This window comes from Mustela lutreola, chromosome 6 (genome assembly GCF_030435805.1).
Source record: "Mustela lutreola isolate mMusLut2 chromosome 6, mMusLut2.pri, whole genome shotgun sequence".
NCBI lineage: Eukaryota > Metazoa > Chordata > Mammalia > Carnivora > Mustelidae > Mustela > Mustela lutreola.
Genome location: NC_081295.1, coordinates 51,452,536 through 51,479,255, shown reverse-complemented (window position 1 = coordinate 51,479,255; position 26,720 = coordinate 51,452,536). Strand labels below are relative to the sequence as shown.

Here is a 26,720-nt window from a genome sequence, read left to right as displayed (position 1 = left end):
CATTTAATGAATTTACTTTACTGAAAAAAAAAAAAAAACAAACAACCTGTTATGTGAGACTAACATAATTTTTTAAGATATTCTGTTCTGCCTGTTTACTCAAGCCTCCTTCAAATATTCTGCATTTACATGCAGTGAACAAAAGGAAGAGATAAGAGAGCTTAGGTGTGTCTTTGCACATTTTCATCTTACTACCCTTCTTTATAAACTCTTTTAGAAAAGTTGTTTGGGCCATGGCACACATAGCTGAATCACAACATTTTTAGAAAAGTAGTTCCAAAAGGCACAAATTAAATGTTTTAAGATATTGGGAACCCATTAATTTTTTCATTCAACAAACATGTACTGATTATTTATTACATATTCCCACTAGGAATGAGTAATACAAAAACTAGCATGAAAACTTGTACAATTTTCACGAAAGTTATTTTCCATTATACACTTTTGTAAAATCTGTAACCATTCCATCTTCAGAAGATCAAAGAAAATTGTAAATATACTCAGGTTAATAAGTATCTATGTACAGGTTAATGAGAAAGGATACACTTTTGTTAAAACTGACTGCAGTTTTCATAGGATTTCAGTGATTGCCCTATATTTTGATGGTTTGTTTACCCATTTGTTTTAATTACCAGACTACACTTGTAAAGGGCAATCATCATGCCTCACTCAGTGTCTGGCACAAGATAGGAGTTCAGTCCAATTTGCGTATGAGTGAATGAGTGAAATTGAAGAGCATTTCACATATGCGATACATAAGGCAACTTTGCAACATTTCCCCTATTTGACTCTTGATTATCTCTGTGATAGATGAACTATGACTGGATTTTACATTTCTCTAATAGGAACTGCAAATACAGTAAACCATTAAACTAGTGTTCATTAATTTGGAGTTCAAGATAATTCCGTCTGGGCTTACCTGAAATTTACCTCTGCAGGATTAATGAAGACTGACACCTTAAACAAATTACCATAGACTCAAAATCACTGACTCTAAGGGGCAGATGGTTAGAACAGTGATGCTCTGAAGAAATGTACAATAACTGACTGCATGCAAATGGGTGTCTTAATCAAGAAAGTTCATCCATTTAGTAAAATAAACTGAGCAGACCTCTGCGTAGAAATGATCGATAATTGATTCTATAAATACATGTTGAAACTTCTACCTAATGGCAACCACGCACCGTGTGTAATACTAAAGAACACCCCAAGGCATGTATCCTCAGGCTGCTTAGAAGCCAGCTGGGAATGTAAAATGCCAACGAATTTTGGAACGAGGCAAGGTATACATGATTTAAGAACAGAGATTAAAACTACAACGTGAAAGGTAAAAAACACTGAGCAAATCCACTCTATAATAATCATAATTTCTTGTAAGACACCGAAATTTAATTTCCCCTCTGGACAAAGAACAATTGTTTTGGAGCCCCGCGTTTCCTCAGTTCTCCGAGTTCTCCCCTCCCCCACGGGAATCACGGCCTCTCTCTCTCTCCACGAGTCCGGGCGAGCATTCCTTCCTCAAGGCCTCCGTTTCTCTTTCCCGCTGGCCAACCCGAGGGGGCGCACTTCTTCGGAAAGCGTCGACGGCGCGTTTCCTTCCCTTGGCAGAGCCGTCCTGAAGAACTCGGCGACGCCAGGCCGAGCCCGCTCGGCGTGAGTGCTCACCCACCCCCTCCGGGGGGGTCCAGAGCCGCCTCTTGGGAACAAGCGGCTCACGGGGCGACGAAGCGACGGGCCGAGCGGGCCGCGGGGCCTTCTGGGGCTTGTGGTCTCTCGCCCCGCCCCTGCCCACTTGCCCCGAGGGTAGAAGGCAGGGCGAACCGGGCAGCGTTCCACGCTACCAGTCGGACGCCTGGCCGCGTGGGCAGGCACTCGGGCTTCCCGGGCTTCAGCCCTTGCGCTTCCTTGCCGGCCTGCACTGGCTCCTCACGGAGGGTGCCCTCCTTCCTCTGCAGGAGCCCCGAAGGTAGGTAGGTGAGGAAACACCCTGCTCGCTTGCCCTTGTCCAGCCACGAGGGGCTCGCCCTACGCATAGGGTCTCCCGGCACCGCCCTGCCTTTGAATGGCCCGGCGGTCGGACCTACGTTCATGCGACTCGCAGCGCGCTGTCTAGTCCCGCACACTGTTAGGGTTTCCCTTCACCTACTTAGGCGGATCGGGCCTGCCATGGAGCTTCCGGGGTCACCGGAGCACTGGCGCCGAAAGTGAAGGGTGTCTGTGGTGTGTTCCACGCCTCTGAGCGTGTTTAAGCCTAGCTTGACCACCAGAGTGGTTCCTCAGGTTCTGAGGAGGAGAAGGCAGACCTGTGTTTTTGAAACCCTTGCTGGGGTTGGCAAATCCATTCCCTGAGTAGATCTTTAAACGATCACCTGCTGTATTGGAGGGACTGCATGAAGTGCTGTAGGTGTCAAAGATGGGACATACATGACTTCCTCATTCAAGGACCTCACGGACTTGTGCTAGGGATGGATATGTACGTGCCCAAGAAACATTCAAGAAAAGGGTGAACCTGCATTAGAAGGATCAGACAAAATGCTGTGGGACAGAGAAGCTTCATGGAGGTGGGATAAGTATCAGATATTTGGAGAATAGGGGAAGAAGTTGGGAATTCATTGCAGATGAAGGGGCTAGTAAGAGTAGAGGCAAGAAGCCAGACATGCATGGAGAAAACAGAATGTTTCAGAGTGGTTAGAGTGTTTGAAGTGGCAGGAAATAAGACGGGAGAAGTAGCTGGGACTGAATTATGAAAGGCTTCAAGTAGCTTGGTAGTCTGGAACCGAGGAAACATGTTTTTGCACTTGAATTCCATCAGGATCCGTATATTATAAAGAAATGTACTGTTGCTTAATATTCATAAAATGCTTATGATGTTGAAAAAAATACATAATAACATGGACTCTGTTCATGAGCTGGACGTATTTTTCAATAGCGGTGTTTTTGTCAAATTAATTACACACACACGGATCACTTTCTTGGGTTTGTTCGTGTTGCCTTTTTCCTATTTAAAATCTAGAGAATTTACAGCGTATCATGAGGCTGCAATGAGATTCAGTTCCTTGGCAGAGATTTGTGATTTGTTATCCACTATTCTACTTGTTTTTATTTTGGAAGACTTACTGCTTTAGAAGGGTTTTAGATCAAGGGCGATAAAAAGCATGTATAATTTGGAACATGTATAATCTGGATGACGTTTTTTCATGAATGATGGAGGGAATACCAGTATTTGGAACCAGCTTTCCCAAACCAGTATTTTGGAGGCTTTGTTAAAACTTAGAAAATGCTATCTTAAATATGTTTTAGTGTCTCTAAAGATGTTAGTAGTCTACTGGATATTGTGGTGAAGTTCAGAGAGAATATTCTAGTTATTTCATGGGACATGTTTATGTCACATATGCATTAAACTACTTGAAAAAGATCCTTGAAGTTGAACGTCATGAGTCACACTTTAATAGAGCCAGTTAAATTAGGCCTGGTCATTTTGGAGATTTACTGAGGGAAATGTATGACTGCACTGTGAGAAGTGTTGGAAGGAGTGAAGAGATCAGTCAGAAGGTTGATGCAGTAATAAAGATAAGAGGTATTAATGGTTTGAGGAAAACATAGACACATCTTTAGATTCGGTTATAGAATTGACGGCGAATTATATTGAAGGATAATTGGGAGAGTCGTGCCTTTAAGTCAGAGAGCAAAGTGTTTTAGGAATAGAGGAGTGGCCATTAGGGTCATATTAGTGATCTGATGCTGCAGAGAAATAGAATGAGGATTTGCAAATAATAAGGTTTGGCAATTATGATGTCATTTGTGACCTTGGTAAGAATAGCTAAGGTGAGTGGGGGTGATTAGAGAAGGTTTTTTCTTTTCTTTTCTTTTCTTTTTTTAAAGCTGGGAGCAACTTGAGTGTGGTTGTTATGTTAAGAGATAAAAGTCAGTACAGAAGAAGAGATTGTAAGAGCAGAGAAATGGTTGGTACAGAAGATTAGGTGTTGGTATGCAATTAGTGCATATTCTTAGAATATTGAGTATGGTATATAAGCACAAGAAGATGTTGGCTTTTATTTATTTATTTATATATATATATATATTTATTTTGAGGAACATAGCACAGAATAACCAGAGCTTTCTTGTATGCTTCCAGAGTACCTAGGATCCAGCTTGCTTACCTATCCATTCATTTGTTAGATCAGTCATCTAATATTTTTCAGCACTTACCATGTGTTAGCTATAGGGATTCCTGCTCTGAGCAGACAGATAATGAGCTCAGTGGAGCTTGTTTGTCATTGAGGGACACGGAAAGCAAACAACTAATTAAAGAAGGAATTATCCAGTTGCAGTTGTGGTAACTGATGTGAAACAAGAGTATGGCATGTTAAAAGCATATGTATTCATATTAGTAAATATTAGTAAATATTTAGTAAATATTTACAAATATTAGTATATATTTGGCTAAGCTGGTATTAAGAGATCTCTTTGGTTTCTGAGTCAGCCTTCCTTTCCCCATGCTGCCTCTCTGTTACCATCTCATTCTTGGTGCTCTGTTCACTAGGTTGGGCTCAGTCTCCCCTCTCATGAACACTTGATGTGTATTTCATCAGTGGGTCGGTGGGGTGGCAAAGCTTTCAGGAACCAAGACTTTGCGAGGTTCTTTCTCAATCCAGTTACTGCTGCATTGTAGTGACTAAATATGCCCCAAATGTCCATTTAATTTTTTTTATGCTATGTTGATCACCATCAGAGAAAGGAAAGGGTTTTGGGAATGGCAAATCGATGGTCAGCCACAGCCACCACGGACTTAGCCTCTTAACATCCTTTGGAGGAACCAGAGCCAGCACAGATCCTGTCACTTCTTATTAGGAATTTTTGGTAACAGCCAATGAAAGTTGGGTTTTGTTTTCTTTCATTTAAAATTTTAATGTTCTCTGGGACAAGTGATGAGGGAAAAGCATCCACTCATGTTTCTGTCTGTAGGGAGGTGAAAGTACTGTTGCTGCTCTGATTTTGCATTTATATAGCATTTGAACGTTAGCTAAGTGCTTTTACCATCAATTTTTTTGTTCAATTTACAAGAAAGCCTAAAGTCACCCCTGTCAAAATTTGTTCAGTGTTATTCAGAGAAAAGGATTGTTTGTAAAAATGGGCCTTCTTGTGATGTGGAAAAACTCTGATCCATCAAAAGACTAGATATAATGTAAGGCAATGTGTCGGTAGAAGACATTAGCCACTTGTTACCTTTCTTCACAATGAAAGATGAAAAATAAACAACAAAAACAAAACATAGAAATACAACCCTGCAGGGAGCGAACGCTCTCATGATTTGGTTTGTACAGTATTCAGAGATGTTTTATGAGCGACAATATGTGTCTTTATATTTACGTCCTTAAAGAATTACGTTTTATTTAGAGCAACTGTTGGCAAACTTTTCCTGTATTGGGCCAGATAGTAAATATTTCAGACTTTTCAAGGCCATGCTGTTTCTGTGGCAACGACACAATTCTGAAGCTATAGAACTCAAGAAGCAGTAGACAATACATAAGAGAATGGCTGTGTCTATTTCAATAAAATGTTGTTTATACAAGCAACAACCCCCCCACCCAGTTTTGCCCATGGGCCATTATTTGCCAACCTCTGATCTATGGCACTTCTGAGATTCTTTACTGATGAGGGGTGTTATAGATTAGAGTGACTGATATTCAGCTCAATGTTCTGTGAAGGCAGCAATGGACTTGTCTTGTTGACTATTGTATCCCTATGTCTAGCACAGTGCCTGACAGAAAGGAGATAATTAAACTTACCTGTTGAATAAAGGAACGAGTAGCAAGGCTATCTGATGGAAAATTGCCTAAGTGTGGGTCGATGATTCTGTACTCAGATTTTCAGCCTATATATGTATTCTATGGTACTACAATTTTGGGTACAGCATATATGTTGCAGTTGAGTGCTTAGTTCAGAGAACTAATCCAAGAGGATACACGAAGAATGAAAAAAGAGCTGGTGATACAAAATGATATTAAAAAACAATAGGTCTATGAGGCTCCACCAATAAAAATTCATACTACATCCTTTGGAAGAGACCTGAGAAAGAGAATATATTCCAACCTCTTACCCAGGCTACTGCTTTTCTTGTTTTTCCTGTTTTGTGTGCCTTGCTAGCATGTGCTAGATGTTCTCCTTTGGTCCTCCACATTTCTCCACTCCTCCATCCTTCAGGTCCATACCAGCCCCTACTCCCTCCACAGTCTTAACAGTGATGCTGTAGGATGAAAAGTCAGAGTCCTTGTCAGGTTGTGCTCTCTCTCCCAGTTCTGGTGACTGCTTCCTCCTCTCATACTTTTAAGGTCTAAAGGAAATGAAGGATGGCCTTTCCCTTTTCTGTTGTCGCTGGCCCCAGGATATTGTTACCCCCTTAAGTTGCCCACACTTTTAGAAATAGAAATAGAAATAGTCTTTTTATTAAACTGTCCTCATACTACCCAAATTGTGGTACCCTTAGCTTTCTGCCTGGACCCTGATGGCTATAGTATTCCCACCAGTTTTTTTAAAAGCACCTATTGTATATCTGGAGCTCCTAGAGCTCATTTGGGATAGTTTTGTGATTACTTGCTTTCCTGTGAGTCCTATCCCTGCATTTCTTGCCAGCACTGAGATGAGCTTTCTGCCTGGACCCTGATGGGTATAGTATTCCCATCACTTTTTCAAAGGCACCTATTGTATGTCACTTAAGTCCCCCAAAGTCAGTGACTGTGGCTTCTATTTCTTATGGTTAGAGAATCTCAAGGTAAAAGTGGCCCAGGAAGGTGATCCATTTAACTTTTCTGTTCAGAGTTTGGATCCAGTCTGCCCCATCCATATCAGAGCTTATTTGTGCCCAAACACCTTCCACATAAGGGAATTCATTACTTCTAATGTTCTCTCACACATCTTTAGACACATTGGACTGATAGAATATGTATACACAACTTCCATCCACTGACCTTGTCTTCTTCCTTGAGGTTTCATGGAATACATCCAACTTAACGTTTCATTCCTTTCTTCTTTAGACAGCAGGTTTTTGAGTTCCTTTACTATCTCCGTTTACAAGCAGAGTGCCTAGAACAGAAGCTCTTTTTCCATGTGTTGTCTGATCATGCTCAGTTAAGCATGAGGATGATAACTTTCCTTGGAAGGTTTGCTACCTCCAATGAATAGAAGGATCAATATGTCCTCTTTCTTTGCTTTGCAGCTGTAAGAGGGAACGTGATTTGACTCCACTCCACACTTTCCTCCTCTGCCGATTTCAGTGTTACATGCCATAGGCACAGCTGTCTTTGACAACGGCTTAGTTTTCTCCCGTTACCAAGTTTATCTATATTTAAAGGCTATCTATCAAGGGAGTGAAGTAATTTACAAATTGTAGATCTCTAGAGTGCTATGTCTACTATCCAATTTTCTTTTACTCTTCTTCAAATGTCAAAAATACACTGATCATCCTTTAATTATTTTAGGGGGCATGGTTAAAAGTATTTTGCTGAACTTTTTGTTTAGGTTTCAAATCTGAAAAGCATATATCAGTAGACTCACAGATTCTTTCACATTTTGTTCCTTTTTTTTTTTTTTTTTCTGGACAGTCACTCTCTCTTATGCCCATTACTATCTCTCTTGCTCTTGCTTTTGGGCAATATAACAAAATATATTGAAATGCAATAGTTTTTGGTTAATAATCAAACTAACTTTAAGGAAACTTTAACTTTAACCTTCTGAAGTAGGTTTTTAAGTATATTCTACATGTAAGAAAATTTTTATAATGAAAGTTCTATTTATTTTTTAACAAGCCTCTAAAATATCGGTCAGCTTCTTTAATTCTTCCTTCTGATTTATTCAGTGAGCTCATTCCCCATTTCATTTTTGATTAGATTGGTTTCACCATGGCAGAACTCAGGAAAATAAATCTGCTTGTATTTAATGTGTGCTTTAGTTTAATCTGGATGAATAGAAAAATGAAAACAACCCATTAGAAAGGACTGTTGATTGTTAGCAAGATACGACTTTCTTAATCTTTAATATAATTGTTTGGAAATATATTGCAAAGGCTGTTTACTGATTGCTTCTTTTCCCATGCCTTTCTTCTGTTTTCATGACTGTTTCTTAAGAGGTTAAAAAACAAAACATATTTGTGATTCTTTTCAAATTCCTCAAATGGGTTTTACAATAGTAGATTGTTTATGATCCATTTCTTTTTATCTCTTGGAACAATGGTAGGAGAAAGCTACTTTCTCTTCTGATCTGTTTGTGTACTTTGTCTAAAGTTCTATTATTCATGCATTAGCTTGTATTTTATTTATTTTCTTATTTGTCTGCCTCCTCCAGTAGAAGAAAGGCTCCTGAGGGAAGGGGCATACTTATCTTGAATGCCTGGCACAACCAGTAAATGGTGGTGAACGTTTGTTGTCAGAATATAAATTGATCCTGACCAGTCTGCCATTTTACAACAGGGAAAAAAACACTTATGTGGTTCTCAAGAAGTTGCTGCTTCCTAAAAAATTATTTCTCTTATAAACATGACTCTTAAATAGTCAATTTTTATAAAGATTGTTTTGTCTTTTAATTAAAAAAATCACCCACTGTCCACCATCCATTTATTTGATAATTATTAAGCATTATTTCAGATATATAATGAATAGATTTAAAAAAGTTTCATGTATTTCCAATAAGCTGTCTTCATAAAATCAATTTCCCAGAACCAAAATTGTGTACTTCAAATGCTGCATTCATGCAAGTAACTATAGGATAACTGAGGATTGGAAATGAGGGAACCGTTACAGTTCAAAAGACCCTGCAGTACATTTCATACTAGATTACTGCTGGTAAATAATAGACAAATTCCCAGTGTCCCAGTATATTCCAAAAATACGACTCGTGTGTAAAATCACTGAGAAAGGCACTGATTCAAAGTACACAGCAGGAAGCTGGCTTCCTTAATTATTAGTGTGCTTACTTCATTTCAATCACTTCATTGATAAAAAGCTGAGAATCAGTATAGTATTAAAGACACCACTTCACAGGTCTTGTGGTCTGAGTAAATGTGTCATCAGCACTGTTTTGTACATTTTGTACTTTCCAAGTCATTTGTGACTGGGCTCCATTCTTCACTGACCTAATATTGGAATCGTATTGGAGTCTTCCTTCATTCCCTCTCCCTCTCCAGTCTGGCAGCAAGCTGTACCATTCCACAAACATCTTTCAGAGCCTCTCATCTTCTGTGTGCTTACTTTCAGTGTCCTGGCCTCGTTTACCTTCCAGCCCTTCTTTAGTGTGTGGTGCAAATAGTTCTGAGCTCCTTCCTACCCAGGACAGTCTTCCTCCTAAGACCCCCACCGGGATCATTTCACTCATCCACCCAGAAGACCACAGCTATTTCTGTCTGGCCAGTCAGCACTTCTGGCTGACTCTCAAGACCTCAACTTCCCAATGTTACATTATCTCCCTTTATTTCCTAAAATAACTTATTCTTCAGTCGAGGAGTTCTGGTCTTCTCCCACAAATTCATTTGTCATTTTCTGCTGTCTGCTCGTACTGTTCACTCCATCTGAGGTGCTCTTGTGCCCCCTTTGCCTCTCTGAATTCTAGGCATCCGTCAGATCTTCCTGGCCTGTTCCGGGGGTCCTTCCTCCTCCTGTTCATGTTGGCCCATCTGTGTCTCTTCTCTGAGCTTTTAATAGATTGACAGACCCGTGGAATTACAGGCTTGGGAAACAGTGGGTCTGGGATCAAATCATGGCCACATACAGTCTCAAGTAGATCAAGCATTGCATTGAGTGTTTATTGTGTACCTGATAGAGTTCATAGGGGTCACGTGCCTTAACTAATTTCATCTCCTCAGTAACCTTACTTATTAAGTACTACCTTGATTCCCATTTTGCAGATGAGCAAACTGAGACACAGAAAGGTTGAGCAATCTGTCTAAAGTCACTCAGCTAGTAAGGGACAGAGGTAGGATTCTTGGCTCCTGAACCTGCTGTCCTAGCCTCTATACTATTCTTGCCTTGTCAAGATATTTTTGAAATCAGTTTTGATAGGGATTTTCAGGTTGACTGATATCCATATTACTCTTTCCTGTCTCCCTGGGCAGTCTTTGGAGGAAAAAATTGCTTATCTAACAGTGCTTTTGGAGTCGGTATGCCAGCATGTGTATTTTGTGTGTGCGTGTCTTGCTGTGGTGACAAGCTGAGATGGGCATCTAGATAGACCCAAAGTGATCACAGGGCAGTTCAAGAGGCCTTCCTCTATCCAGGTTATACTTAAGTCCTACACCCAAGCCCAGAAAACATGTTGTAGAAAGAAGATGTGCAGCAAGATAAATATTAAAAAAATACGGTTTTACCACTTGTGGGTTGGATATCTTTTAGAAAGCTGCCCTCTCTGAACTTTAATTTCGCTAGCTCTGACCACTGATACTAAATTGTACATTGCAGGATTATTAAATGAGATAAAACTATTGGGAATTTAATGAGGTACTGGATATAAAGTGAATGCGTGGTGTCCAGTATGCAGAGGTGTCCAAGAGATATTTATGTTTTCCTTTGAGGTTCCATACTCTAGCCAGACTTACGGCTTTCCTCATCCCTGCTGCTGTTCTTCCCTTTGCCTGTATAACCAAGCAGGCCCTCATTTCCACATTGCTGTATCTCCTTCACTTCTCCTATCTTCCATTAGACTGTCTTCTTCATGAAGCTCCCTGTGATCCCGTAGCTGGCATTAATTTCTCCTTTCTGTGAAGTCTTTCACTTCCAGCCCTTTATTGTAGTCATTCGTGTACAGTGTGGTTTAATCTTTCCCACTGAGCCCGGTGCTAGCAATAATAAAAGATGAAGGCACAGTCCATGTCGCTGATGAGCTCACTTCCCGTCCAGTAGGAGAGAGAGATCCCCACCCTCTCACAGGACTGCTGATAGGATTTTGTGATGAGAACATTTCCAGAATGCTGCGGAAATGCAGATGAGGATGAAGTTAACAGATCCAGGATGAGGAAGGAAGGAGCAGGTAGTCTCGAAGATTTCGGACAGGGGCATTGGATTGGGCCTTGAAGGGTGAGTAGAGAGTCTGCAGGCAGGGGATGGGTAAAGGTGTTTCTATCAGAGAGTGAAGTTCACAGACAAAGGGCCAACATCATGATAGTATGTACTTTGTTTGGGAAGCCATGAGAATCCTCTGTGGTTAGATTTGCCACCGGCAGTGGAGAAAAGTAAAGCTCGAGGATAACACTGTTTTTGGTTCTCAATAAATCAGTTGTATGACTAGAGATCTAGCTTAAAAGCAGTTTTGAAAAAGAACAGATTTTTAATTGTTTCTTATTATGTCCATTTGAACCATCACGGAGACTGACTGTTCAACAACTTGCACTAGTTTTGCTTGTTAAGAGAAAGGTTCAAATGTGATGACTGATTATGTTCATCGCCAAATTGGAGTTTAAGTGCTAGATGTCACTGAAGAGAGACTTTGACCAGACAGAGAATAATCAGAGGAAGCTATCAGAATGAAAAGAGGCTCAATATTATGATGTTATAATGGGTATAGGAGACTTTATAACCCTTTGCTTGCTTCAGATCCTTGGAGGGTGAATCAGGAAAGTGGACTTTATACTGTTTTGCTTTCAAAGGTGGACCTGGAATTCATAAGCAGAAGTTATAGAGTATCTGGAAGGAATTTCTAAGAACTGATCATTAGGTATTCCAATTTCTAATACTATAATGTCCTTGCAGACTGGGTCAGATTCCTGATTCTCTTATTGGGTGACAGACTAGATCATTTCTTCTGATACCAAGCTCTTGGGATTCTGTGACACACATTCAACACAGTTTTGGAATTAAATAAATGTTACTGTTGAGTCATGCAAATACTGTTATTTAAAGTATTTTTTCCTTTTGTCTATGTGTCTTACTAGGATTTTCTAACAGCACTCAGTACACAGATATAAAATATAGTGACATCACCCAAGTTTTTTTCTAAAGTGGAGGCTTCGTTTTATCATTGAGGTCCATTCTTGAATGTTTTCTCAATGAATAATATATGTCAGTTTATCCAGAAGGACAGAAGAGTGGTGGAAAATTAATCTAAAATCATAACTCACTCTCTACCATCTAGAAGCATCTCCAGATTCCAGCATACAGATATAATTTTCTGTGGTTATTTTTCCTTCATTTTCTATTAATACAGACATATATGCATAAAATACTTGGCCCAGATAAGAAATATCTGGAATACTTTTGCTCATTAAGAAGTAATTTAAGAGTAATTATGAGATTTCTAGTTTAACTCCTTAATTTTTACGTAGAAAGCATATGTAAATATGTGTGTGTGTGTGTGTGTACACAATTGAGTACTTGCATATACACACACATTGAGTGCAGGTGCAGATTATTAGCTATTCTTTCTCATGCTGAAAGACTCTAAATTTTTAATAACTGTCTCAATTAAGAAAATGTTGATTTTTCTTTCAGTAGTTTTAAATTTATATATCAGATGTTTAAAAGATGAACTTTTATGTATATTTCCTGTTAGTAGAGACATAATATGAAATTATTAGTCTAAGAAGCTGACTATTTAAGTGTTTGTTATTACTATTATTGTTAGTATCATCATGTTGTAATTTACTATGCTGTTCCCATTCAGCTTTGGACATTGAACTCTTCTTGCCACGGAGTAAGAATAAAGGCAGAGATGGAGAAATGTGCACACATCTTCTATATATACATTTTCTATGCAGGCTCTCCAGTATATGTACCTGCATAAGCTAAATGTTATTGAGCTTTTACTCTGTGCCAGGCACGGTGTTCAGTACTTTACATGGATTATCTCATTGAATTCTCTCAATAACCCCTACGAAGCAGCTCCTATTATTTGCCTCCCCTTAGATAAGCAAATTGAGGCTTGCTAGAGGTTAAGTGCACAAAGCTTCCAAGTGGTGGAGACTGGATTTTAGCGAAGCTATCTGATTTCGCAGCTGGAACTTTTCCTTGCACGCTGCACTGCCTGTTGCGTGTGTAATCTTAGACTCAGAACTGGGTATGGCCAGTCAATCCACGTAGCTTTCACATCAGTTTTGAAATCTGTCTTCATCTCAGAAAGATGGCCGTTAAGCCTCTGCTTGAGTAACTCCAGTAATTGGAGTTTCATAACTTCACAGGACAGCCCATTCCTTTGTTGGACAGCTCCCGCACTGGGTATCTTATTCATCTATTTACTGGAAACTTGTTTCCCTGTAATTTCCATATATTAGTCCTGGTTCTGCCTTCTGGAGGATTATTGAATCCCTCCCTCCCTCCCTTCTTTGGTCCAGCAGCCTTTCAGATGCTGCGTGCCTGGAGTCTCGGCTTCTCCAACAGTTTGGTGGGCAGTCTCCAGAGCCCTTGCCCTCAAAATCACACTTTCTGACAGTCCTGTTTAATCAGTTGCTGCTGGCAAGTTGTGGTACACAGAAATGGACTCAGCAATGTGGCAATCAGTATGCTAGCAAGACTTCTGGACTGAGGTGTAACACCTAGGTTAAGGTATCGGAGCTACTGCTGACCATGTGACATTGGGCAAGGGGCAATGAGATGAGCTTCAGACCCTCATCTGTAACACAGGAATAATAATTACCCCACTGTACAGCATTAATATGGGGGTGAAGGAAGATGGTGCTGGGAAGGTGCTCTGTACACAGCCCTTGCCTCAAGCCTGTCAGCTGCCCTCTCTTCAGACTGCTCTTCTGGGCTCTTCCATGTCAGCATAACTTGTTCCCTCACCTCCTTTGGCAGCTTTGTTTCAAAGTCAGCTGCTAATTGAGGCCCTTCTTGACTACTGTATTTAAAATTGCATCCAACCGCTTACTGTCTCTCTCCATCTTGCCTGCATTCTCTCAGCTGTGTTTATTACAATTTGACATACGTGCATTTTACTTATTTATGTTGTGAGTCTTCCCACTAGAATATAAGCAGTGGGAGCTCAAGAACTCATCTGTTTCTGTCACTGCTATATTCTCTGGACATAGCAGGTCATCAAAAAAATACTTACTGAATAAATGAATGTATTACGATCATGTTTATGTCTCTGATGTGGTTTGACCCTCAAAAAGCACAATGAGATGGTTCCCAGTTTTTATTTTTTTTAATAGAAGAAAAGTATAGCTGGTACATTTATGAATAGTTTTTTTAGTGTTTCAATTTCGTAAATTAATTTGTCAGTTCATTTCCATGTGCTACAAGGGTATTTTCTGGCGGAACAGTTATCTGAACTGGACTCCTGGAGTGAAATACTAGAATCTTAATTTCAAATTAAGAAGTACTACTGAAAATGAAAAAAAAAATATATATAGTTTATCACTGTCTTCTATTTCTAATGACTCAGGGTCAGAGTTTGGTGGGTAAATGTATATACCTTTTTATTTTAAAGTAACAACAACTCACTGAATTTCCTGTTTCTTTGCTCACTGTAGCTATTCACCATCCTGACTTCTAATTGATAGTTTTTCTTATAACCACAAGACCTCTGTCTCATAGTATTCACAGTCTTACTTAGTTGGCTATTTATGTGTTAATATGGGTTTTTGAGTTAGTGGATGAAGGGGAATCAATAGGACAAAGTAGGCAGAAATGCTGATGTATTTAGGTTTTATAAATAGAGAGTAAGTAGGGCCAAAAGGGTGCTGAGATCTCAGCTTAACTCCCAGTTTGAACAGAGTCTAGGAAACCTGCTACCTGCACAGGCAAGAAGAGTTCTCAGGGTTGGGTTAGGAAAATCTCATTCATCTATTTGAAGTAGATTGTGGGGTTAAGATTACTGGGGTTGCAAGGAGTGCTGAATTTCCAGACTGACTGCCATTTTCTGTGGTTTAGTGACTTGCACATGGAGCTCACTGGTTGCCTGGTCGTAATGGACTGAAGGAACTGAAGTCAACAAAATGTCTGATTGTGACAGGTGATGTGTCTCCTGGCAGGTTGAAGAGGGAAGAATTTCCTCACAGAAGAATAGTGCCTTGGGTTGGGGTGGGGGGGAAGGACACTCTTTCCTTACCCAAGAGAGTTGACTCTAGATCTATGAATTATTGGCATGCTTCCTTGTGGTTGAACATTTGCACATCCACTTAGATCAAATAATGCTGTCAGCAGTTAGTGCTTTGTCAGACTGTTCTGAATTTAAACTTGCAGAATCATGTTTGGTAAGATTGCCTGAAAAATCCCACAGCTTCTTATTTAAACTTATTTTCAATTTGCTCTAAAGTGTATTTTAATCACAAAGGAGCTTTCAACAGCATGCTATAAATCTATCATTGCTAAATACCGAAGCATTGCAAGTATACTTGGCATGGGAGAATAATGTCCAAATGAATGAATTTTTTATTTATATCCCATGTTTTAAATGGAAAGGAGAATATGTTTTAGAAGAATCTGTATTTGTGGTGGAGGTATGAAGATGTCTATATGATTTTACAATATATATGGGAATTAAACAAAATAATTCCACTAGAAACATCACAGGTACAAGGCCAATGTAAACTTTTAATTAATAAGAGAAATCATGATAAAAGCTTTTGTTAAGTAAACAATTACCCTTGTCTAGGAAAGTGAACATTTTGGGCACAGAATTAACTAATTGTTTTTCTAGTTATACCAGAACTGCATTTGGATTCAAGCTTACTAATTAGGTGTCAAGGAGGACATTGATCAATGGAATGGTTAGACTAATAACATTGGGTGGGAGAGAACAAAATAAGGAATTATGTGATATCAAGACTCGTTTCTCCCTTCCAAATAAACGGTAGTGGGATGGCATAGCTGTAATATTAGCATCAGTACTAGTGGTGATAAAAATAACAATCTTTGAGTGCCAGGAACTTTCTTATATGCTTTACAACTGTGTTTTACTTCAGTCTTTAGAACAGTCTTATGAAAATGTTACTAACATATTTTTCATTTTATGGATAAAGTGAGATGCAGAAATTACTTTGTCATTCAACTGGCAAAGGACAGAGCTGGATGTGGCTTGCAGTCCCTCCCTTCTGAAGTCTAGACCCTAGATCCTCTGCTTCCCAGTCTGACTGACGCTATACCTATTTTGTCAGACCCTCTTGTGAGAGGGTATTGGTGGAGGAGTAGATGGGGGAAGAAAGCATAGTCCCTGAGCCCCAAGGAACCTGATCCTACCAGAAAGGAAAGACAAAAGCAGCTGGTTAATGATTAAGAGCCAGCATCAGTGGCTCAGGTGACACGATTTTCTCAATAGTTGTTGAGAAAAGGGAGAATCAGCTATGGGCTGAAATGGTTTTTAGGGAAGGCTCTCTGGAAGAAGTGGACTTTGGTTAATGCCTTAAGTGAGGTATAAACTCTTCGCCACAACACATTGGATCCTTCAGTGTTCAGGTTCTGTTAAGAATTTTATGAATGTCTCCTTCATTGATCTCTAGCCTTGTTTACCTTTAAACAAGTAGTTCTAGGGCACCTGGGTGGCTCAGTTGGTTAGGTGACTGCCTTCAGTTCAGGTCATGATCCCAGAGTCCTGGGATTGAGTCCCGCATCAGGCTCCCTGCTTTATGGGGAGTCTGCTTCTCCCTCTGATCTTCTCCTCTCTCGTGCTCTCTCTCACTGTCTCTTTCTCAACTAAATAAATAAAATCTTTAAAAAAACCAAAACAAAAAACCAAAACAAATAGTTCTAATATGTGTATATGACCCTTGAACAACGTGGGAGTTGGGAGCACTGATCTTGCCACACAGTTGAACGTTTGAGTATAACTTTTGACTTCCCCAAAACTTAACTACTAATAGCCTACTGTTGACTAGAAGCCTTACTGATAACATAGTTAATTAACAAGTATTTTATATGTTCTATATATTACATGCTGTATTCTTAAAGTAAGCTAGAGGGAAGAAAATGTTAATTAAGAAAATCATAAGGAAGAGAAAATGCACTCCCAGGCCTGTGCTGTAAAAAATCCGTGTGTGAGTGAACTCGTGCAGCTCAAACCCATGGCGTTCAGCAGTCAGCTGTGCTTTCTTTTTTTTAAGATTTTATTTATATATTTATTTGACAGACAGAGATCACAAGTAGGCAGAGAAGCAGGCAGAGAGAGAGAGAGAGAGGAGGAAGCAGGCTCCCCACTGAGCAGAGAGCCCGATTCGGGGCTCGATCCCAGGACTCTGGGATCATGACCTGAGCTGAAGGCAGAGGCTTTTACCCACTGAGCCACCCAGGCGCCCCTCAGCTGTGCTTTTGATATTGCAGTTCACTTCCAGAAACGGGCTTCATTTATTGCATATCCCTCCTAAAATGTGCAAGCCGATAATAAGTTAATGTTATCTTAGTATTAGTGATGTCTTAATATCAGCTCATTCATGCTGTCTTCTGTATAGATGTGGGGGCCATAGAGTTCAGAGAGGTGTTTAGGAAGAATTGGAAGTGTTCTGCTGGAGAGAGAGCAAGGCTGTACAAAGACAGCTTTCCACATTTCAGGGTCACACCCACAGTAAGTACTTTCTTTAGCAGTTGTGTTGACCTGACTGTATTAACTATATAAATTCTTTATTCAAATCTCATCTTTGGGCCCTTGTTTTAAAATCACTATAAGATCATTCAGTCATCCCAACAGAAAATAAAATATAAAATGCATATATGCTATAGCATCTTAAAATACATAAAAAGGAATAAGGAGTAATATAGCAAATATCAGTATATTCAACGTCCAGCTTAAAAAACTGGATTTTTGCAAGGCAGAAGAAACTCATCCTCTTTTTTATTTTACCCCCTTCTTCCGCTGCAGAAGTAATTATAATGCTAAATGTGAAACATATCTCCCAATGCATTTCTTTGTACTTTTTCTACATAGTTATACTTCTCAGCAATATATATTATTGTTTATATGCATTTTTAATTCTTCCTTTTTTCTTTTACTTATGAAATTCATCCATTTTGATGTGTATAGCTTTGGTTCATTCATTTTTTATTGCCCAGAAGTATTTGATGGCACAAATATACCACAACTTATTTAGCTATTCTTTTAGCAACAGATACTTAGATTATTTTTAATTTTTATTATAATGAAGTTGTGAAGAGTTTTGAACATATCTCTTGGTGAATATATGTGACAATCTTTCATATGTTTGCAGACCATTTTATTAACTTTTCTGTGACTTGACCATTTATCTCTTTTGCTCATTTTTTCTTTATTGATTCATGGACAAGCTTTAGATGTTATGATTCCTCACCCTTTATTGACTATATGTGTTGAAATTTCTTTTCTTAGGCAGTGGCTTTTCTTTTTATTCTTTTGCTATTTTTTTGATGAACAGACTTTTAAAATTTTAATGTAGTAAAATTTGTCATTTTTTTCCTCATTATCATTTATGTGTCTCTAGTTAAAGAAACCTTCCATATTGAGGGAGTAAAATTTAGTTTAAAAGTTCTCCTTAAAGCTAAAGATGAAAATATCAAGAATGACCTTTTTTTAAAAAAATGAGAGTCAAAGTTGGGTTACCTGTAGTTAACATATCTTTTATCAATACCAGTTTACTTAAAACAGAGCCCACTGTTTTATGATATCTACTATGATAAATTTTCTGTTCAGACTTAATATTTTTTTTGTAAAATGAGAGTTAAGGGGGGGAGAAGAAACCATGGATAAAATATCAGTGTTCACAGAATTCTGATTATTAGTGTATATATTAATAAAAACCTTTCACCTGCAGTAAAGTGATCATTCATACGTGTGCACGCTCCTTCTTGTGCAGAAAGTTCATGGTAGCCATGAGTAATTCAGATGGGCTTTTACTAACTGTAATGGAGGAGGAAGCAGAGACTTTGGATACAATTTCAGTAGAGTGATCCTGAGGTATTCATTCTTATGGCTGTCTTCATGGCCTTTTCAAGCTTCTCTACTTAGTCATATCATCTTTTTTTTTTTTTTTTTTTAAAGATTTCATTTATTTATGAGAGAGAGAGAGAGAGAGAGCATGAGAGTGCGGTGATGGTCAGATGGAGAAGCAGACTTTCTGATGAGCAGGGAGACTGATGTGGGTCTTGATCCCAGGACCCTGGGATCATGACCTGAGCCGAAGCAGATGCTTAACTGTCTGAGCCACCCAGGTGCACCACTCATCATCATCTTTCTGATCTTAGTTGTACAGTGAATTAATGGCCTGAGTTACACAGTCGTGGTCTTGCCAGGCCAAAGAGAGCTTATCAACAATGCAACTTGGGTTGTCAGTATCCAGAATTCTTAAAATCTTGTTGTCTTTCCTGTAACCACTCACAAATATAAGGACTTATAAGAAGAGAGCTTCATAAAAACCATTGTTTTATCTCTTGATGTCTCTTAATTTACCTGTCATCAGGATCTCAATGATTTATCTTCATTTTTATCATTACCAGTCATAAATTGTAGCTTCACTTCACTATAAAATGATTGTAACTTTTATAATGATTTACTGTTAATAACAATTGCTATTGATTTCAGAAAAGGATAAAAAACCCAGTGATGCCCTCAGTAAGATTCCTGAGTGGTATCTGCATGCTCTGTAGTAAAGCAGTGATGTCATTGGATGTTGGCTTGGAGTATTCCAGGCATTCTCTTTCTTAGAGACCCACTGAGTATGTTTAAGAGCTTTTGGGTAGGGGCCATAGAGGCGTGGATGACCCCATGGGTGTCATCCTTCATACTATGATTTTATGATTTAAAAAAAAATATTTTATTTATTTATTTAATGGGGGGGTAGCAGAGGGAGAGGGACAAGCAGACTCTGTACTGACTGTGGATCCTGACATGGGGCTCAGTCCCACAACCCTGAAATCATGATCTGAGCTGAAATCAAGAGTTGGATGCTTAACTGACTGAGCAACCCAGGCACCCCTATACTGATTTTGATTAAATCGCTTATAAGATTGAAATAAGCTGAATTTTTAACTATCTTCTGCCCCTTATCCCCTCTTCCATTATTATGAACTTTAAATAAAGCAAGGAATATATCTAATTCATCTTTGATCAGATTCTAACACAGTTTTGGCCTCTAGTCTTATATATACTCAATATGTTTGTGGAACTGAATTACTGTTACTGACTTGCCATATACCAAACAGAATGGTTATTAAAAGTCTGACCACATGTTTAGTCTTTGAGGTAAAAATAGAAGTTAGTGGTCTATAGAATGACGGCTGTCAGGCTTATGATCAAGACCTTTGCATCTCTTTGATCTGCTTACCCAAGAAAATTCTACAAGAAATATTAAGAGGTTTATCTGAAGTTAATTGATTCTTGGAATATAATGTACATCAAATATACTACATAGTATATTTGAAAGTTGCTAACAGACACTTAGGAAACACTTATTAAATGTTGGGTATTATCGGTTCTTAGGATTGGAGGACTGAAGCTCAGCTCCGGTTAAAGCAGGTTTTTATGAAGTTGGGCTTCATGGGATATGACAGAATATCCTTTTGTCAGTAGTCTAGTCACATATGTATTGTTCAGATTCAAAATGGAATTTAGACTCTTTCATTTAGCACCATATAGGGTGCAGCCTCAGTGTGGGTGGGTATCAATAGCTAATCCCCAATTACATGGGGATTTTGTAGGGTTGGCTGCACAGTACACAGGAAAGAGCATGTGCCCTGATATCAGACCTGGGCTGTAGGATTAAGGACGAGTGTATAAAAATGTCTTGGAATTTCACTTTCCTAATATGTTAAAATAGAAAAAAAATATGGTATGGTATGGAGGAGTGGAAGTTAAGAAATACTTCACAAGATTATGGTGTAATGAGCGATGAGCCTAAAATATGAATGATTTCTATTGTTTGTTTTAGGGCTGATGGTCATAGCAATTTGGGAATAGACCATTGCTTAGAGATAGTAATTAGTCTTTTGAAAGTGTTTTTCCCAGGAATAGAGTATGGCAGTGGGTCTTTAAGTGTAGTCCTCAGACTAGCAGCATCAATATGACCTGGGAACATGTAAAAAGTGCAATTACAGACCTGCTAATCCAGAAATTCTAGGGGTGGATCCTGAGAATCTGTGTTTAATGAGCCCTCTCTGTGAGTGTGAGGCAGGTTCAAGTGTGAGACCCACTGAAATAGAATAGAGGAGGAGGAAATACCAATTCTGTTTTTGGACTGCTTTTTATTCTCTGCATTCATGAAGAGCCACATTTCCATGGACTGCCTTTCTCCCCGTTGCTCTTTGTTGGCCTTCCATTCTCTGAAATGTAGCAGCAGCAGCAGGTGGTCAAAGTGGAGTGCAAGTGGTTAGGTTTTTTTGCTTAACCTTTTGTCATGTCCTTCCTTTAAAGGATTTGTTCCTGTCATTTACTGTTAGGTAGTGGAAAAACAGTAGAGCCACTGAACATTGGATACTTTGCTTTCACATGCACAGATCACTAGCCAAAATTCTGAGGGAACCCCTCTGCAGATTTCCAGAGCTCTTTTGCTATTTAATACTCTACTCGGACCAATTCTTGTATGTCTGACCTCTCTAAATTCCCATCTCAGTTTTCTCAGTTCACTAAGATATACAGGCTCTGTCTGGGTTCTACCTCCTTCAACTGTGGCCTACAAACTGCCTTCAGCCAATAGACTGTGGTGTGGGGCTCACTTTGTTTGTATGCCTTCTGTAGGGAATTATTGCCCTGCACTGCTTTCTGTCCAATGTTTGAGAACTGTTGATGTATATTTTTTGTTTTGTTTTCTAGTTGTTTTAAGGTGGAGTTTAAAATCTGGCCCCTTTAAACTCCATCCCTGCTAGGAATCCCTTGTTTTATCAAGGCACAATTTACATGCAATGGGCTGGAAAATATTACCTGTACCATTGATGGCTCTGACAACTTAACACACCTTTGTATCCCACCCAGCCTCATATCAAGATATAGAACTTTACCTGAGCTCTGAAAATCCCTTCAGTCTTCTTTCCTGCTAATCCCTTTGCCATTCTTCTTCTCGCCATAATGAAACATTATTCTTATTTTGTCTGCCATTGATTAGTTTGTTCTAGAGCTTCGTTTAAGTGGAAACTTAGAGTATGTAAACTTTTGTGTAAGTCATTATTCCCTCAGTATAATGTTATGAAATTTATCTACAGTGTTGAATCTATCAGAAGTTCATTCCTTTTTATTGCTGAGTAGTATTTCATTGTATGGATATACCAAAATTTGTTTGATGAACACATGGGCTATTTCCAGTTTTTAGCTATTATGGATAAACCTGCTATGAACATTCTTATATAAGTCTTTATGACATATATTTTTCTATCTTTTGGGTAAAAATGGATTTTCTGGGCTATAGGGACATGTATGTTCAACCTTCCAAGAAACCTTAGAGTGAAAGGTGAAACCTTTTCCAGAAATGGTTATGCCAATTTGTGTTTACACCAGCTACACATGAAAGTCCCTGTAGTTTCACACACTTGTTATTTTTTCAGCTCCTCTTGTGTATATAAAGTGGTGTCTTGCTGTGATTTTGATTTCTGTTTTTCTTATTGGATAAGAAAAATAGTGTTGAATACCTTTCCTTATGATTATTGACTATTTTTGCAGCTACTTTTATGATATATATATGTCTTTTGGCCATTTTTAGTTGGATTATTTGTCTTTTTTCCTTAATGAAAAAAATAGCCATATAGTCATTTCCAAGTTTTTTGTAAGATATATAGTGAATATTTCTTCCCAGTTTGTGGTTTTGCATTTTGTTTTCTTAATGATGTTTTTTGATGACTAGCAGACTTAATTTTGATAAAGTCTGTCAGTGTTTCTGTACTGATTAGTGCTTTTTATAACTTCTCCAAATCATCATTCCCATGATTTCTTTATTTAAATTTATTTATTTATTTTTATGAACATATCATTTTTATTAACCCCAGGGGTACAGGTCTGTGAATTGCCAGGTTTACACACTTCACAACACTCACCATAGCACATACACTCCCCAATGTCCATAACCCCACCACCCTCTCTCTACCCCCTTCCCCCTGCAACCCTCAGTTTGTTTTGTGAGATTGAGAGTCTCTTATGTTTTGTCTCCCTCCCTTCCTACCCCCAAACCCTCCACGTTGCATCTCCACTTTCTCATATCAGGGAGATCATATGATAGTTGCCTTTCTCCGACTGACTTATTTCGCTAAGCATAAGACCTTCTAGTTCCCCATGATTTTTTTTTTACCATGTTTTTGTGTTTTTAGTTTTTGTTTCAGTTTTTACATTTAGGGCTATGATTCAGCTAAAATGTGTGTGTGTGTGTGTGTGTGTGTGTGTGTGTGTAAGATATGAAGAGATGGCAGTGTTCATTTTCTCCATGTATTTAACTGTTTCAACATTATATGTTAAAAATACCTTACTTTCCCAATTGCCAAGGTGCCCTTATTGAAAATGAATTGACTGTGAAAGTGTGGCTCTGGTTCTAAATTTGTTGTTTTATTCCATTGATCTATTTGTCTGTCTTTATTCTGATACCACCTGGTCCTGATTGCTTTGTATATTAAGTGTTGCGATCAAGCAATTTCATTTTTTTTAGCTTTGTTCTTTTTTCAGGCTATTCTAGTATAAAATTTAGAAATAATTTGTCAAGTTCTACTAGGAAGTTGATTGGAATTTTGATTAGGATGGTGTATAGAGGTCAATTTGAGGAGAATTAAGGTCTTAGTAATATTATCTCGTCTAGTCCATGAACACAGTATATGTCTTAATTTATTTAGAGCTTTAAACTTATTCAACAGTGTTTTATAGATTTCAAGGTAGAAGTCTTTCACATCTACTGTAAAACTTATTTCTAATTATTATTATTTTAAAAATTCTAACTTTTGTGTAAAAATATAATAGATTTTTGCATGCTGACCTTGTGTACTGAGATCCAGCTAATGTCACTCAATTCTGGTAGTTGCTTGTTTTAAGATTCCTTAGGGTTTTCTGTAGACATTCATTCTTTATTTTAGTAAGTAGAATTTTACTTCTTTCTTTCCAAACTATATATATATATTTTTTTTAAAGATTTTATTTATTTATTTGACAGAGAGAAACCACAAGTAGATGGAGAGGCAGCCAGAGAGAGAGAAAGGGAAGCAGGCTCCCCGCTGAGCAGAGAGCCCGATGCGGGACTCGATCCCAGGACTCTGAGATCATGACCTGAACCGAAGGCAGCGGCTTAACCCACTGAGCCACCCAGGCGCCCCCAAACTATATATTTTTATTTCTTTTTATATTCCACTCTCTGTTATTTCTAGTCAGGTATTTAATAGAAATGAGAAGAGTGGATATCTTTGTTTTGTTTTCAGTTTTAGAGGTAAAGCATACATTGTTTCATCATTCAGGGTAATGTTCCCTGTGGATTTTATCACAGTGAGTAAAAACTCTTTTATTTTTATTTGTTTTCTTTATAGAGAGTTTTTTTTTTAAATCATGAACCAGTTTGAACTTTTCAGATATTTCTTAAGAAACTATTAAGATGAACATATGTTGCTTTTTAAATAGTTTGTTATCTTATTATGTTGAATTACAGTGATTGATTTTTGAATGTTAAACCAATCTTGCTTTCTTCAAAAAACTCTCTTCAGTGATGATGTTTTTAAATATATTGCTGGGTTTGGTTTGTTAGCATTGTGTAAAGGATTTTTGAGTCTGTGTTTATTACACATATTGTTTTGTAGTGTATTTTTTTTACTCTTTGTAATATTTTTATAAATTTTGGTATCAAGGTTGTATCAATATACATATCAAATTATAAAACAAGTTATGATATTTCCTTTTTCTCTGTTTTTCACAAAAAGAGTTTGTGGGGTTTATTCTATCCTTTATTTTTTGAAAGATTTTGTACAAACTTGATGCAAAATTTGGTACAATTTCTTGGCACAATTTCTTCTTTCATTGTTTACTAGAATTTTATAGTGAAACCACATGGGAATTGATTTTTTTTTTTTTTTTTTGAGTGTGGTGAGGTGTTTTTGTTTGTTTGTTTTTTTTTTTTTTTAATTTGAAAGAGAGAGAGAGAGAGCACAAGAGGAGAGAGGGTCAGAGAGAGAAGCAGACTCCCAGCTGATCAGGGAGCCTGATGGTGGGACTCGGTCCTGGGACTCCAGGACCATAACCTGAGCCTAAGGCAGTCGCACAATCAACTGAGTGACCCAGGCATCCTGAGTGTTGTGAGGTTTTTAATAAATGTTAATTTCTTTAATACATAGAAGACTACTCAGAATTCTTTGACTTCTTTTGTCAATGTTGGTTAGTATATTTTTTCAAGGAATGTATTCATTTCACTGTAAGTTATCAAATTTATTAGAGTAGATTATGCATAATATTGCATTAGTTTTTTTTTTTTTAATTTTAATTCCAGTGCATAGTTAACATACAGTGTTAAGTATGTTAAGTAGTATTTCACTCATTCCCCCTTCCACCTTTAGTCTGGGAGCCATCTATTTGTTCTCTAGTGGTGAAGAATCTGTTTTTTGGTTTGTCTCTCTTTCTCTTTCTTTTTCTTTTGTTCATCTGCTCTGTTTCTTAAATTCCACGTCTGAGTGAGATTATATATATATATATATATATATATATATATATATATTTATCTTTCTTTGACTTATTTTGCTCAGCATTATACTCTCTACATCCATCCATGTTGTTGCAAATGGCAAGTTTTCCTTTTTTTAGATTTTATTTCATTTATTTTATAAAAAATTCTTCTCTTTTTATTTTTCAAGACTTTATTTACTTGTTTGACAGAGATCACAAGTAGGTGGAGAGGCAGGTAGAGAGAGGGAGAAGCAGGCTCCCTGCTGAGCAGAGAGCCCAATGCCGAGCTTAATCCCAGGACCCTGAGAGCATGACATGAGCCAAAGCCTAAGGCTTAACCTTTGAGCCACTCAGGCACTCCTCATTTATTTATTTTAGGGAGAAAGAGAGAGAGAGAGAGAGAGAGAGACAGAGATTGGGAGCACAAGGTGGGGAGGGGCAGAGGGAGAGAGAATCTTAAGCATATACCCCACCGAGTGTGGAGCCCTATGCCATGCTCTGTCTCAAGACCCTGAGATCATGACCTGAGCCAAATCCAAGAGTCAGATAGATGCTCAACCAGCTGAGCCACCCATATGTCTTAAGATTTAATTCATTTTTAAAAATATTTTATTTATTTATTTGTGAGAGAGAGTGAGAGCGAGCATGAGTGTGGAGAGGGGCAGAGGCAGAGGAAGAAGTAGACACTCTGTTGAGGAGGGAGCCCAATATGGGGCTTGATACCAGGACCCTGGGATCACAACCTGAGCCGAAGTCAGACACTTAACGGACTGAGCCACCCAGGTGCCCCTCATTCTTTTTTATGGCTGAATAATATTCCCTATGTATGTATGCATGCATTTTTTGTGTGTATGTATCTATATATCTATCCATCTGTCTGTCTATATATATCACTTCTTTATTCATTCATCTGTCAATGGACACTTGGGCTGCTTCCATAACTTGGCTACTGTAATAATGCTGCAATAAACATAGGGGTGCATATATCCTTTCGAATTACTGTTTTCATATTCTTTGGGTAAATACCTGTAGTGTGATTAGTAGGTTGTAGGGTAGTTTTATTTTTAATTTTTTGAATAACTTCTACATTGCTTTCCACAATGGCTGCACCAGTTTGCATCCCTACCAACACTGTATGGAGATTGATTTTTCTCCATATCCTCAACACTTGTTTCTTATGTTTTTTATTTTAGCCATTCTGTCAAGTGTGAAGTGATATCTCATTATGATTTTGATCT

The 26,720-nt window shown here is 38.3% G+C and overlaps 1 protein-coding gene across 1 annotated transcript in view; it reads left to right on the top strand.

Moving 5' to 3' along the window:
* The first annotated feature begins 1,592 nt into the window (after positions 1–1,592).
* The window catches only part of MEI4 (meiotic double-stranded break formation protein 4), a 239,459-nt gene continuing 214,331 nt past the window's right edge, over positions 1,593–26,720 (top strand). The window contains exon 1 of the mRNA XM_059177240.1: positions 1,593–1,966. The gene's annotated coding sequence lies outside the window, so the exon portion shown is untranslated. The remainder of the gene's footprint in view (positions 1,967–26,720) is intronic.